This window comes from Micromys minutus, assembly GCF_963924665.1.
Source record: "Micromys minutus genome assembly, chromosome: 1".
NCBI lineage: Eukaryota > Metazoa > Chordata > Mammalia > Rodentia > Muridae > Micromys > Micromys minutus.
In genome coordinates, this window is record NC_137969.1 from 84,878,479 (window position 1) to 84,893,090 (window position 14,612).

A 14,612-nucleotide genomic window follows, 5' to 3' on the forward strand; every position below is an offset into this window, starting at 1 on the left:
CCCTAGGCATCAGGGAAATGCAAATCAAAACAACCCTGAGATTCCACCTCACACCAGTCAGGATGGCTAAGATCAAAAATTCAGATGACAGCAGATGCTGGCAAGGATGCAGAGAAAAAGGAACACTCCTTCACTGTTGGTGGGGTTGTAAGCTGGTGCAACCACTCTGAAAATCAGTCTGGTGGTTCCTCAGAAAATTGGACATAGTCCTACTTGAAGACCCAGTTATTCCATTTCTGGGCATATACCCCAGAGATGCTCCAACATACAATAAGGACACATGCTCCACTGTGTTCATAGAAGCCCTATTTATAATAGCCAGAAGCTGGAAAGAACCCAGATGTCCTTCAGTAGATGAATGGATACAAAAATTGTGGTATATTTACACAATGGAGTACTATTCAGCTATCAGAAACAATGACTTCATAAAATTCTTAAGAAAATGGATGCATCTAGAGAATATCATCCTGAATGAGATAGCCCAGTCACAAAAGAACAGACATAATATGCAGTCACTGATAATTGGACACTAGCCCCAGAAAGCTCTGAATACCCCAGAAACAACTCACAGGCCATATGAAGCTCAAGAAAAACAAAGGCCAAAAAGTGAAAGCCTCAGTCCTTCTTAGGAATAAAAAATAAGTGTAGCACCCTCTCAGAGTGTGGTACACCTGGACCTTAAATCATTAATAATCCAAGAGCTAAGATTATAGCCTTGTGGCAAATTTTGGTATTAAAAAATCATTATGTTTAATCTATACACACCAAGAAAACTCTGACTATTTCCAATGTTACATTCTATTCTACATGTACTTTATGCTTCTGGTAACTAGTAATATTTCAATGCATACTATCAAACTTCTAAAAGAATTAAGTACTGACAAAAATGTATTCATTTAGCGTTATGCCAAAATGCCTTTAAAAATCTGGACGCCTCTCTTTTTTTAAAATAATGTTGTAAGAGAAAAAAAGAACAGAAGGTATATATTTTAAGTAGCTTAACAAAAAAAGAAAGAAAGAAAAAATTGAGAAGGAGTTGTAAATTGTAGATCATTCTGTTGAACCAGAATTAGGACTTCAGCTTTACCTCATGATTCTGCATTGAACACTAGAGTCGTACATTGATCCAAAGTAAGTAAAACTTCATCTTTTGCATCTCTGCCAATGTATGCTGTTGTCAGAGGTTTTTTTTTTTTTCATTTTTGACAATTTAGTGGGCAAGAACTGGTTTACTTTTTAAAAATATTGTGTTTGTCTTTGTGCACAAACTCATACATGTTTAGACCAGAATACAACTAGTGGGAGAGGGTCCTCTCCTTCCACTGTGTGGGTCTCAGGGACTGAACTCAGGTTAGGATCTGTGTCATTTTTCCAGCCACTTAACTATAGTTTTATTTTCTTTCTCCAGGTGCTAACGTGTAAGGTATCTTGCCTATTTTCACAATTGGCTTTAGGTATTATAATTGGTTTGAGGTTAGTTGTTAATCTTGAACATTTTTTAAAACTTGGTACTTCCGTTCATTTGATGTGCTTAATTTGGGCCACATATGCCTATTCCTTTTTCCTCTTTTCCATATGTATCGGTTACTTTTCAATTGCTTGGAAGTGACATCATGATCAAGGCGAGTATTAGAAAAGAGGTCATTTATTTGTGTTCTTGCTTGCAGTTTTAGAGTGTTGGTCCATTATCACCAAGGCAGGAAGCATGGTGACAGGCTGGCTATTTGTCAGGTAGTTGTGGGGCTGAGAGCTTACATCCTGATGTGGAGAGAGAGAGAGAGAGAGAGAGAGAGAGAGAGAGAGAGAGAGAGAGAGAGAGAGAGAGAGAGAGAGAGAGAGTGTCTACATGTATTACAACAAAGCTGCACCTCTTAATTCTTCCCAAGCAGTTCCACAAACTGGGTACCAAGCATTTAAACATGAGTCTATTAGAAGCATTCTCATTCAAACCACCACAGCCTCATATAGCTCCACTCGTGTCCTGTGAGGTGTTTCTGCATGTCTGTCTCTTACATCACTCAGCCGGATCACCTGCATTAATAAAGTTCCTATCTTTGATAAAGCTCTTATTTATGAATGCTGAGTAAGCAGACTCACAATTATAATAGTAAAAGCTATTTTATTTTCTCAGTATATCCTTCTAGGTGTCTTTCCCGAGGGAAATCAGTCTCTTCTGTATGACTCTGGCAAATTCTATGGCTTTTCTGAGCAACTTCTGTTGATAGAGAAATCTTTTAAAATTTTTTGTGTGCATATGTATCTGTGCAAGGGTATGCTATGAATGTGCTGGTGCCCACAGAGGCTGGAGGAGCGCTGCAGCTCTCCTGGAGCTGGAGCTATGGGTATATAAGCCACCTGTCTTAGTCAGGGTTTCTATTCCTGCACAAAACATCATGACCTAGAAGCAAGTTGGGGAGGAAAGGGTTTATTCAGCTTACACTTTCACACTGCTGTTCATCACCAAAGGAAGTCAGTACTGGAACTCAAGCAGGTCAGGAGGCAGGAGCTGGTGCAGAGGCCATGGAGGAATGTTACTTACTGGCTTGCTTCCCCTGGCTTGCTCCGCCTGCTTTCTTATAGAACACAGGTCTACCAGCCCAGAGATGATACCACCCACAATGGGCTGGGCCCTCCCCCCTTGATCACTAGTTGAGAAAATGCCTTACAACTGGATCTCATGGAGGCATTTCCTCAACTGAGGCTCCTTTCTCTGTAATAACTCCAGCTTGTGTCAAGTTGACACAAAACCAACCAGTACACCCACCTTATGTAGGTGCTGGAAACTGAAGTCCCCTTAAAAACCACTATGATCTCTTGGTTGCTAAACCACATCTTCCGTTTGTAGTAAAAATATTATTATACTAGTTTTCAAACTGTTAATTTAGTAAGGGTACATTTGGTTCAAAAAGCAAACCAACCTTTCCATCATTACAGAAAATCCTCCTATTTTATCCAGTGGCATTTCCTGAAGTCATGTATGTTTTCTCTAAAGAAGGAAGCAGTCCCTCCTTTTTCTTTTTCTTTCTTTCTTTCTTTCTTTCTTTCTTTCTTTCTTTCTTTCTTTCTTTCTTTCTTTCTTTCCTGCCTTCTTTCCTTCCTTCCTTCCTTCCTTCCTTCCTTCCTTCCTTCCTTCCTTTCTTCCTTTCTTCTTATCCTGTCTGGACTGTTTTCCTAGCTACCAGTTTCTGATTTTAGTTTCTGTTGTAGCTAGGAGGAAGCAAGGATGGAGAAGGCTGGGGAGCATTAGGAGGAACACCAGAGCATTTGCCCAGCACCTGTATGTGCCAGGAAAACACTGTCACTAAGCTACATTCCTAATACATTTGTTTTTTTAAGAAGGGGTCTCAGGTGACAAACACTGACCCTTAACTCCCAATCCTCACTCCTCCAATTACCAAGTGCTGGGATTACAAGCATCAGTTGTCAGGCCCTGGATGTTGGTAACTACCTGGTACACTGTAAGGTAACTTTGTTTTTCCCAGGCTGGGGAAATGTTTAAAGCAAATTTTTTTCTTTAGATTTTTTCCCCCTGGACTTTCAAAAAGACAGTATCTTGTTCTGTCGTGCTGGTTGTCCTGGAACTTGCTATGGTGGCCCACTAGTCTGGCCTAGAACTTGTCATGATTCTTCTGCTTCTATGTCCTGGGTTCTGGGTTGCATGCTGGGTGCTAGGTGCTGTGTTTACAATCATGAGCCATTGTGCCTGCCTCCTAGGTTATTTTTTAGTTTATTGATTGATTGATTGATTGATTGATTTGTTCTGTGTACATGTAAGTGATTGCATGTGCCATGGCACACACGTGGAGGTCAAAAGACTACAGAAGGAGTTAGTTTTTTCCTTCTACCATGTGGAATTTAGAGATTGATTTTAGGCTTGTCTTTACTCACTGAACCATCTCACTGGCACTTCCCTGAATTCTTTTTTTTTTCTATAGATTTACTTTTAATAATTATAATCATCACATTGGTTTTTTTTTTTTTTTTTTTTTTTTTTTTTTTTTTTTTTTTTTTTTGAGACAGGGTTTTTCTGTGTAAACCTGGCTGTCCTAGAACTTATTTTGTAGACCATGCTGGCCTCACACCGAGAGGTCTGCTTGCCTCTGCCTCCCATTAAAGGTGTGCTCCCAGAACTGCCTGGCTTATTATTTTATGCATATGTGTGCTTGAGGTTTGCACTGCATGCATGCAGGAACCTATGGAATCCAGAAGAAGGATTGGATTCCCCTGGAACTGGAGTTGTGAGTGTGAACCACCATATGGGTGCTTGGAACCCAACCCATGTCTTCTGCCAAAACAGCAAGTGGTTTTAATCACTGAGCCACCTCTTTAGACTGGAATCTTTGATCACTTTCCTGCCAAACCTCTATAACTATGTGTAAATTGACTAACCTAAAACTGGAATTCCCATTGTCCTTTTACTTTCTGCTGGCTTAGCATTTCCATTTACTTGGGGCTCTGATCGCTCTAGAAGGTTATCCAGTTTCCAAGGAGGACCTTTTCACTTTCATTTTTTCCCAGTATTGCATAAAAGACAAACACTCTACTGGCTGAAATATTTCTCTATTCTTTAACTTGCTTTTTATAAAAAGAAAAATACTCATTCTTTTGACATTTTCAATATGCAATATTCTCCCACAGTTCAAATTCAAAAGCACAAAGGAGAGAGATGGCTCAGTGGTTAAGAACATGTTTTCCTGCTGAGGGCTTGGGTTCAGTTTCCAGCACCCAGATGGTGATTCATGATCATCCATAACTCCTCTTTAGTGGATCTGATGCCCCCTTTCACTGACGCAGGTACAAACATACACATAGTACACAGACATGCATGCAGACAGAATAGTCACTCATAAAATAAAATAACAATAAAACAAAAAATCCAAAGGATAATGGCTAATATGTCTCCCATGTAGCCTTGGCTTGCTTCCTTCCACCTAGCCAATGTTAGCAGTCTTCTGTGCTCCTTTAGAGATGTTGTATACACACATATACAAGCAAAATAGAGCCAGGCAGTGGTGGTGAACGTCCTCAATCTCAGCACTTGACAGTGGCCAGTGTGGTGTACAGAGTGAATTCCAAGCCAGCCAGAGCTACGCAGAGAAACTCTGTCTTGAAAAACAAACAAGAGGGGCTGGAGGGATGGCTCAGTGGTTGAGAGCACTGACTGCCCTTGCAGAGGTCCTGAGTGGTGGAATCCCGTTCCCACCCTTTATGCTTCTCCCACAGGACACTTTATGCTCTTCCGTTGACACTCTATGATGTGGTGATTTCCACCTTAAGTCCTGTACCCTGCTCCTCATTACCTTCAACCTCCCATTCCCCTTTTAGAGTGAGTATTACCCGCTTTTCTCATATTGCAGCAGAACACAGGACACAATTTCAGGAGGAATTATTGACTTTGGTATCAGCTTTCAGAAGTGTCAGTCCACCACAGCAATGAGGCTATGACAAGGAAGTGTCACAGTGTTCAGTATATGAAGCAAAAAGGCACACAGGAAGAAACCATGGTGCCCACAGACATGTCCGTGATCACCACATCCATGATCACCTACCTGTTTTTCTCCCAATAATGTTGCCAAATTAGGAGCCTATTTCTCCAGTCATTAGTCAGAGCCCTTGGAGTTAATCTCTGGAAATTGTTCTCACAGACACACTCAAAGGTATACTCTCCTTATCTGGTTTTGTCTTAATCTAGTCAAGATGACAATTGTGTTTGTTAGTTGTTATTGTTTTCCAAGACAGGATTTCTGTGCGTAGCCCTGGCTGACCTGTAGACCAGGCTGGCCTTGAACTCTCAGGGATCTGGGTGCCTCTGCCTCCAGAGTACTGAGATTAAAGTCATGTGCCACACTAATAAGCTAGAGTTTTTGGAAAAGAGGGAACATCAATTGAGAAAATGCCTTCATAAGCTAAGGCATTTTTAAATTAGTGACTGATGAGAGAGGGCCTAGCCCATTGTGGGTAGAGCCATCCTTGGGCTGGTGGTCCTGAGCTCTATAAGAAAGCAGGCTAAGAAATCCAGTAAGCAGCACGCTCCCTGGTTTCTGCATCAGCTCCTGCCTCCAGGTTCCTGCCTTGTTTGAGTTTCTGTCCTGATATCCTTTAATGTTACAATGTAGAAATATAAGCCTAACAAACCCTTTCATCTCCAATTTGCTTTTAGTCATGGTGTTTCGCACAGCAAAAGAAACAAGAAGACCTCAATCAAGGTTAGTTATCCCAGAACAGAAACACTCGGCTCTTTCCCTGGCCCCATCAGCCTGTGTTCTGCTGTGGAGTTCCCTGTTGCTTTTTCAGGTCAGAATTCAGCTTTGGGCTCCCCCGCCTTCTAGATCTATCCCTCCTCCCACCCCCACACTCACGTGTACACACACACACACACACACACACACACACACACACACATTATATTTGAAGATAGGTGGCTACATCTATTGTATTGCAAAGAATGTTTTTTATTGGCAACTTTTAAAACTTTTGCTAACTCTGTGTGTGACACCCCCCTCCGTCTGCATCCGGGGAGTGGGGAGATGAAACAAATGTCTTCTCATCCAAGATAGGGCACTAGTGACAGACCAAATAAACCATCCACCCAAGTTTAGTCTAAATTGTTGAGAAGATAAACGGTCAGAGGGAGTAAGGAGGATCAGAGAGAAGAGTGATGATAGTGGGGTAAATAGCATCAAAATAGACCATATGCATGTATGAAACTGTCAAAAACACATCCAACTTATGCTACTCGTTAATTATTTTTGAGACAGGGTTTCTCTACATAGTTCTGACTTACTACATAGACCAGGCTGGCCTCAAACTCACAGAGATCTATGAGTCTGCCTCTGCCTCTCAAGTGTTAGGTCTAAAGGTCTGCACCAACCCAGCCTGGCTTATTTTTAGTATTTTTATTAAGCCTTTGAGAGTATCATTCAGTGTGTTTATTCACCCCTCCCCGAGCTCCTCCCAGATACACTCTTTCTTACTCACCTTTCTCTTCCATCCATCCATCCTTTCTTATTTTGAAAACCTACTGTGCACATCTTGTGCTGCCCGTATATTCCTGTGTGTGGGGCCATGCACCGAAATGTGGTTGACTTCCTAGAGGGAATTCCCTGAGAGAACAGTGACTGTTCTTCCAGAAGCTATTTATTGCCAAAAGAGCCTCAGCTAGGGATGGGACTCAGTCCCCCCCCCAACTCCAGGCTTGAATCTTGTTGGACTTGAGCTTGTGCAGACCCTGTGCTTCTGTCACAGCCTCTGTGAACCTAATGTACCATCCTCTGTCTGCAACAGTTTCACTGTAGTACCTATGGTAACTACAGTAACCCACCACTCTCTAAAAGCTTCCCATTTTATTTCCATGGGTGATCCCTCAGGCTTAGGAGGTGTGTGTGTGTGTGTGTGTGTGTGTGTGTTATGTCCCATTTAAGGCTGAACCTTTTGCAGTTTCTTATTCTCTGTACCTTGACCAGTTGTGGATCCCCGATAATTACCATCAAAGGCTAAAAGAAGTTCCTCTAATGAGGGCTGAGAGGGACACTAACCTATGGGTATTGCAATGTGCCATTAAGAATCAGTTTAACACTATGTTCACTTAACAGTAGATTCTCCCTTACATCCTATGACCTGTCTAGATACAGGTTCTTGACCACAATAACAATGCCACATATAGGTTTCATTGTAGGGCACAAGCCTTAAAGCCTGAAAGTTGTTGATTACTCCGGTGACATTTGTGTCACCTGTGGACATTTTGTGCCCAGCTGATCAGTAGTGTAGCCTGTGAGCTTTATAGCTGGGGAGAATTGTGATTGCTTTTCTCCACTATGAAACTTAGGGAAGAGAGATGAAGCACTTAACAAAACCCGCATTTCCTTTCTGTTGCCCAGGAGGTACCATGGGAAATGGGAAAGTATCAGTTAGCTTTAGAGTAAAGGAGATTCTTTATCTCCCATCGATTTACGCTATAATATTGGGCAAATAGTGTTTCAGAACCCCTTTCTTCCTTGTAAAAAGTGAGTATAATTACTTTATAAGGTGATTGGATGCGTTCTTTAAAATAACTAGGCTGGGGAAAAGGTAAATTTCACTTTTCATTACGTGTGTGTGTGTGTGTGTGTGTGTGTGTGTGTGTGTGTGTGTGGTATCATACGTGTCTTCTCCTGCACCTGCACACACCAAGGCTCGCCTGTGGAGGTCAGAGGACAACTTGCTGGAATTTGCTGTCGTGGTTCACCATTCTGGGTTCAGGGATCAAACCCAGACTGCCAGGCATGCTGGCAAGTCCCTTTACCTGCTAATCCGCTTCCCTGCCGCAGTTCCACTGTTCAAATCTTTTTCTTGCTACTGTTTGCATACTCGGGATTCTCATTCTTTGCTGAAATGCCTCTTCTTGTAAATTCACGTAGTTCCTGCTGAGGCAAGGTTACCCTACGGAGAGGATCAGTTATTCTCTGCTTTTATTGATATGGTCAAGGTAACGAACATTTATTGAACATCTACAATGTTCTGGTTACTGTGCTAGACCCTAGTGGATATACATAGAAAAAGGAGACTTTAAGACACGCATGGTACTTTTGATGAGAAATAATTTCTAGGCAAAGTAACTATTGGAGCCTAGAAGGTGCAGAGTTTAGTTGCAGTGAGCACCTAGCGGAAGCTGGCATTATTTGCAGAAAAAGCTGTCCTTTAAAGTCTTGACAGATGATAGAATTTATCAAGCGGAGGCTGGGAAAAGACAAAGCTAAGAGAAAATATGTTGACCCCGGAGGGCTTTTCAAACCACAACACCGAATGGAAAGGAAATGTAGTTTTGCTTGCTTTGGAATCAGCTTAAGCTGATTCCATCTGCGTGAGTGCTGAACAGAACTGTAAACCCTAGCCAATGAGACGGCCAAACTGACAGCAGCGAGGAGCTGCAGCAGCCGCAGAGCTGCGGTTATTCTGAACCGCCTAGAGAAACGATTTATTCGGAACATTGCTGAAGCATCATCAACTCTCAGAAAGCTGCGGGTTCTCGGATCCCCGGTTCATCCTTGTCAAGTCCTCAGAGTGTTTGGCCCGGGGGTGAACCGCTCAGCCAGAAGGCCCAATTAGCGTCAAAGGGAAGGGGGTGGTCTCCTCTGCGAATAGACTTTGGCTCCTCCCGAGTCCTAACGAGCGCCCCTCGCGCCACACCAAAGATGGCTTCCTCGCGTTCTCCGGCCTCAGCTCGGCTTGCGCTCTTCCTTCGGCCACACTCAACATGGCCCTAACCCAGGGCTGCATTCCTGTGGAACCGTCTCCGGACAGTTCTCGCGAGGTTTGGGGAGTCTCCCCCGCCCTCTCCCTCCCCGACTGCTCCCGCCCTGCCTCGCGCCGCCGCCACCGCCACTGCCGTCGGCGCCGCTCCTCCTCCGTGTCAGTTGTTGAGCTGTAATGGCGACTGGGCCGCCGCTACCGAAGTGACTCCCGGGCGGGGGAGCGGGGCCGGACCTGCGCCTGAGAGGACTGCGGAGAGCCGCAGCTCGGGAGGGGGCTCACGGCGGGGCCGAGGAGGCCGCCTCTGCGCCTCTCCTTCCTTCCCTGCCGCCTGGCGGATCCCGGGAGCCGGGGCGAGGCGGGCACCCGGTGTGTCCCCGGAGCGGGGAGGCCAGGCCGGGCAGCCCTGGGGCCGGTCGGGGCGGCGTCACTGCACCCTCCGCCAGGCCCCGCGGGATGCACCGTGGGAGCCGAGGGCGGAGGCGACACTCTCAGGTGAGCTGCGGGGAGACCTGGCGGAGCCTGCGGACGCCTGCTCTGCCTCGGATGTCTCTGTCCGCGGTCCCAGGTCCCTGAGGTGGCCGGAGAGGCGGGGCGGGGCCCCGGGCACTGCCTGACGTCCCCCTGGGGACCCTGCTTGGGTCCCGAGACTTTTCCAGGAGGGTCAACCTGAGACCTGGGCTCCCGGACCTACTGGTGTCCACCGAAGACCAGATTTCTTTGCTTACCTGCCAGTGTCGCCCTCAGCACCCTCGCCCCTCCTCTTGTCTGCATAGAGTTAAGCCACCTCTCACCTTTGGTCTCTGAAGTGTCCCTTCTTCATTTGGAGATCGAGCATATTTTGGGAAATTCCGGGGCACTAGCTCCAGTGTCAGGAACAGTTTCTGTTCCTTTTCCTGGGTGTAATATTCTCAAAGTGCAGTATGGGGAAAACTTTGATCACCTCCAGTCCAGCAGTTGTTGAATGGAGTCCACCAGCTTATTCACACGATTGGGCGGGGAGGGGGTGGCATTTAACTAGCCTTACCCGTTGGAAGTTGTCACTCTCGCTCCCCTCCCCCTCTTTAAAATTCAGACTAATATGCTAAATCATTTTTAGCTAATGTCACAGATACAGGCAGAAATTTGTCTGGATTTTATATCCAAGCTAGGAAGTTGCAAATAGGTATAGATTTAAAAAAAATGGGTTTTTGATGTTGTAACAAATGTTTCATCTGGAGAAAAAATAAGATCCTTAGGAATAGTGGTCGGTATCCATGTACTACTCTACTTAATTGTTTTGCTGGTGATTCTTGTTTTGAATTTGGAGAAGTCGTTAGTGTTGCCATGTTAACCTCTCTTAGCTTGTATTTTAAAGATCTAGAAAGAAAGTCCATCCTAGACCCACCTACTATTAGTACCTGGGAATTTTTGAAGAAGCAATTATAAAATACTGCAAAACTGCTCTCCATTTAAAAACTTTCTTAATTTAAAATATTGCTTTTTAAAAAGTCAGTGTGCTGCTAATAACATGGGATTGTGACTTTGGAAGACTCTTAGACCTGTACTAGAAGTTACTTCAAGCCCATGAAATATAAGAGTTTTTGTATACTAAATTGACAAACTATTGCAACAAATCTGAATTGTTATTGCATTCATCTTAGTACACCTTAATCAGAATATAAAGGCTACGCTAGAATACATTGTATGTGTGGATAAATACATGGGTATCTTGTCTTTTTATAGGAGAATTTTGTGCTTATAGTGATAGTAATGTTTATAAACAATTTTGTATATATATATATGAAAGACTTTTTCTGACATGTATTGGTGTATATAGTATTATTTAAGACCATCAATACTATAGAATCAACCTTTTATGGTGTTAATACATTTATGAATTAAAGTTTTAAAATTTTTTTCTTCTGATTGTCATTTTTTTTAAATCCATTTTTAACACACTCAGGAGCCACACGAAAGGAAGTGAAGTCTTTATATTAACTTCAGTTTGTTAAACTGCTATAACTTATAGTGAGGGCAAAAGAGAAGTTGTATGAAATAACTGACTTTTTGGGGGTGGGGGGATGGGTGTACTTCCAAATCCATGAATTAGTCTTCATGTACTCCTGTGAGCAAAGGGGACAAAGATCTTTATTTTGTAGTTGTGGAAATGGACATACAAAGCCATTAATTTATGTGACTGCTATTTTTATTCTGCAGATATTCTAGAGTTAGCTATATTTTTAATTAAATGTTAGCCTTAGATATTTTTGCTATTTGTTACTATTTCAAAATATTAAAAAAATTATTCTTTCTTTGCACATGACTCTTGTTCCCTGTGGTGATTTCTGGTTTTTAAAGGCATTAGTATTTTCATAAAATTTTATTAATTTATTAATAAGTCATATATTATAATGGATCACTGCTCTATGTAGTTGTGATATTTGTGCTGTGTAAGATTGCAAATTAGTCTTCCTATTTTGCCCCTTTGTCACAGTTTTTAGTGTTGCACATAGTTAAAAGAAAGGACTGCAGTGTCTCTGCATTGATTTTGTTGTCATTGGTCATTGGTATTCCTCAGAGGCATTTCACATTTACATTTGAGTATCTTGGGGTACTTATTATTATTTCTCATCTGGCCTCCAGGTTCTATTCTGGCAGAGGTCTTCTGTTTGTTACTGTGCACTGAGTTCCTAGCTTATACTCAAACAGTCAAGAAATAATAGTTGAGTTAATATCAGTCATAGGATAATACTTTAAAATCAAAACAAAAAACTGGTTCTTAGTTCATAGGTACATTTTAGCTTTTCTTAGACATATGCTCCTGATGTCTGGTCACATTTGCTGGGTACCAGGGGAATGACAGCCTAGGATTTAAAAACCACTGGGAATAAGTCACAGGTGGGGCCTAAAGCTTTGACGGTTTTAATGATTTGCCCAGGTGGTAGTTGTAATTAAAGAAAATAGATGATTTAAGACCCTAACCTGTTGTACTATAATTATAGGCATGTAATATATGTAGGTCCTTCTTAATCACAGCACTGTGTTTAGAAGATGGAGTCCAGTTAGTCCAGTGCCCATGTTGTAGATGTTAGAAAACCAGATCATAGCTTGAGAAGAGGCCACTCAGCAGCTCTGGGCTTACATTTGTTTTATTTATCAGATAATTGTCAAGTCAGAAGGTAATTATGATTAACTAGGCAGTGTTTTTTTTTTGTCACTATTAAAAATTCAAAGTGGTCTCAGTTTTCATGTTAACTTAAAAACATTAGACTATAAATTAGTTTAAGTAGAACAACTTTCTGAGATGAAATCTGACATTACCTATCAAAATTTAAATCAAGTACATGTATTATTTGATAAAATCATTTAATGTTTGTGAGCTTTGTGTTAGATAAATTTTAACACAAGAATCCAACTATAAAAAAAGCATATTCATTTATCATGATTACAAATAAAAAGAAGCATAAGTATTAAAAACATTTAAAATGTCTATTGGAAAGGGAATAGTTAAAATCATTGTATATTTCTGCTGTGAGATACGTGGCAGTTGTTAGCAGGCTTTAGGGTTCTATATTTACTTGGTGAGAAGCAGCTGAGCGTGTCCTTCAGCACATGGAGCAGGCAGCAGTTCTTACAGGTTCACATCCTGACCACTTCACACCAGCTGTGACTGCTAGTGACTTCAGTCTGTCTGTACGGTGGTTATACTGACAGTCCTTGCCTCTCAGGGCTAGTGTGAGAACTAAATGAATGTCCCAATTCTAAGAAGCACATAGTGCATTATGAAACTGCTTCCTACCACTAGTGTGTACTTATGTGGAACAGTGCTCATGATATAATAGTGTGTACACGAAATACTGTGCAATATGGTTTGACTTATAAAAATAGATAGGGGCCAGTAAGATGGCTCAGTGGGTAAAGGTGCTTGTTTTGTTTTACCTACGAGCACGTGTATCACAAACAACTGTAAAGCACGTGCAAGGTTTCATCAGAACATGTTGACTTGAGTTAGCCTCATTTGTGTGTCCTCTTCCATTTGGAGATAATGGCCTCAGTTCCCTTTCACTGCATCTATCAGTACAGCTTTCTGCTCACTAATTTGATGGTTTGATTATTACGATGTTCCATTTTATTGCACATATCAGGAATAAGTTCTTTAGTTGATTATATCTGAGAAAAATTGTTGATTCATTTTGAGAGAGTAATCACCTGTCGTGAACGCTGTCAAGAGGTCAAGTAGTCCTTGAGATTTGGAGAAAAGGTCTTTGGTGACTATAGTGAGCGAGAATGGGGATGGTGGCTGCCCTGCAGCTGCTCAAAAGGGACCGAAAGGATCTGGAGGTGGAGGCGTGCAGTGGAGTTAGCATTTCTGAGAGGTCTGTAGAGGAAGACACAGCAGTGAAAGGGGTTCCGGGTGTTAGGGTGTCCTTAAGCATAACTGCATTAGGAAAACATTGGACAGGGAGACTGGGACAAAGTGGGGAATATGGCCAGTGATGAGGCTTCCAGAGAACCTGGGTAATGAGCTCTAAAAGTAGGTGCACTGTTCCTGTGCTATCTTTTCTCTAACCGTTCTTCCTCCTCCTCTTCCCTCTTTTTCTTTCTTCTTCTGCCATGTGTGATGGTACACACCTTCCTAGCACACAGGCAGGCAGAGGAAGGCAGTTCCGGGCCAGCCTAGTCCACGTAGACAGCTCCAGGCCAGCTAGGGCTGTACAGTAAGAAAAGGACAAATTAAAATGACATTTTACTTGTGCAACACACACAATATCTATAGATTATCTACACACACACACTATATATATATATATACACACACACATATATATGTATATATATGTATATATATATATATATATACACATACATACACACATGTCTATCTTATCTATTTACCTGTCCACATGCACACACACGCACACAGACACACACAGCACAAGGAGGCCAGAGACCCTCTTTCAGGAGTCCTCTCACCCACCACACTTATTTTTCCATACTCCCTAACAAAATAAGTTAATAGTAAGGTCAATTTATTTTAGCTTAGGTTTTGGGGGAGCCTTTGACCTTTATATTATTATTTTGGATAAGGGCTCACATTGTACTTAAGCTTTCTTGGAACTCCCTATGTAGTTCTGACCTGCAATCCTCCTTCCTGAGCCTTCTGAGTGCTGAGATTATAGGCCTGCACTATCATACCTGACTGCCTTATAATTTTTTTTTTTTTTTTTTTTTTTTTTTTTTTTTTTTTTTGAGATAGAGACCATTAAGTAGCTCTGGCCGTCCTGGAGCTACTGTATAGATCAGGCTGGGATTGAACTTGCAGCTAGACCCTATACCCCTGCCTTAGCAGAGTGCTCAGATTACACTGCATTCCTAAGTATGGTCTTTGTACTTTCCTTATA

At 42.2% G+C, this 14,612-nt stretch overlaps 1 protein-coding gene across 2 annotated transcripts in view; it reads left to right on the forward strand.

Annotated features, from left to right (window-relative positions):
* Nucleotides 1–9,625: 9,625 nt before the first annotated feature.
* CEP350 (centrosomal protein 350) overlaps nt 9,626–14,612 on the forward strand; it is a 123,568-nt gene continuing 118,581 nt past the window's right edge. For both annotated transcript variants that reach the window (XM_080925470.1, XM_080925471.1), the window contains exon 1: nt 9,626–9,723. The gene's annotated coding sequence lies outside the window, so the exon portion shown is untranslated. The remainder of the gene's footprint in view (nt 9,724–14,612) is intronic.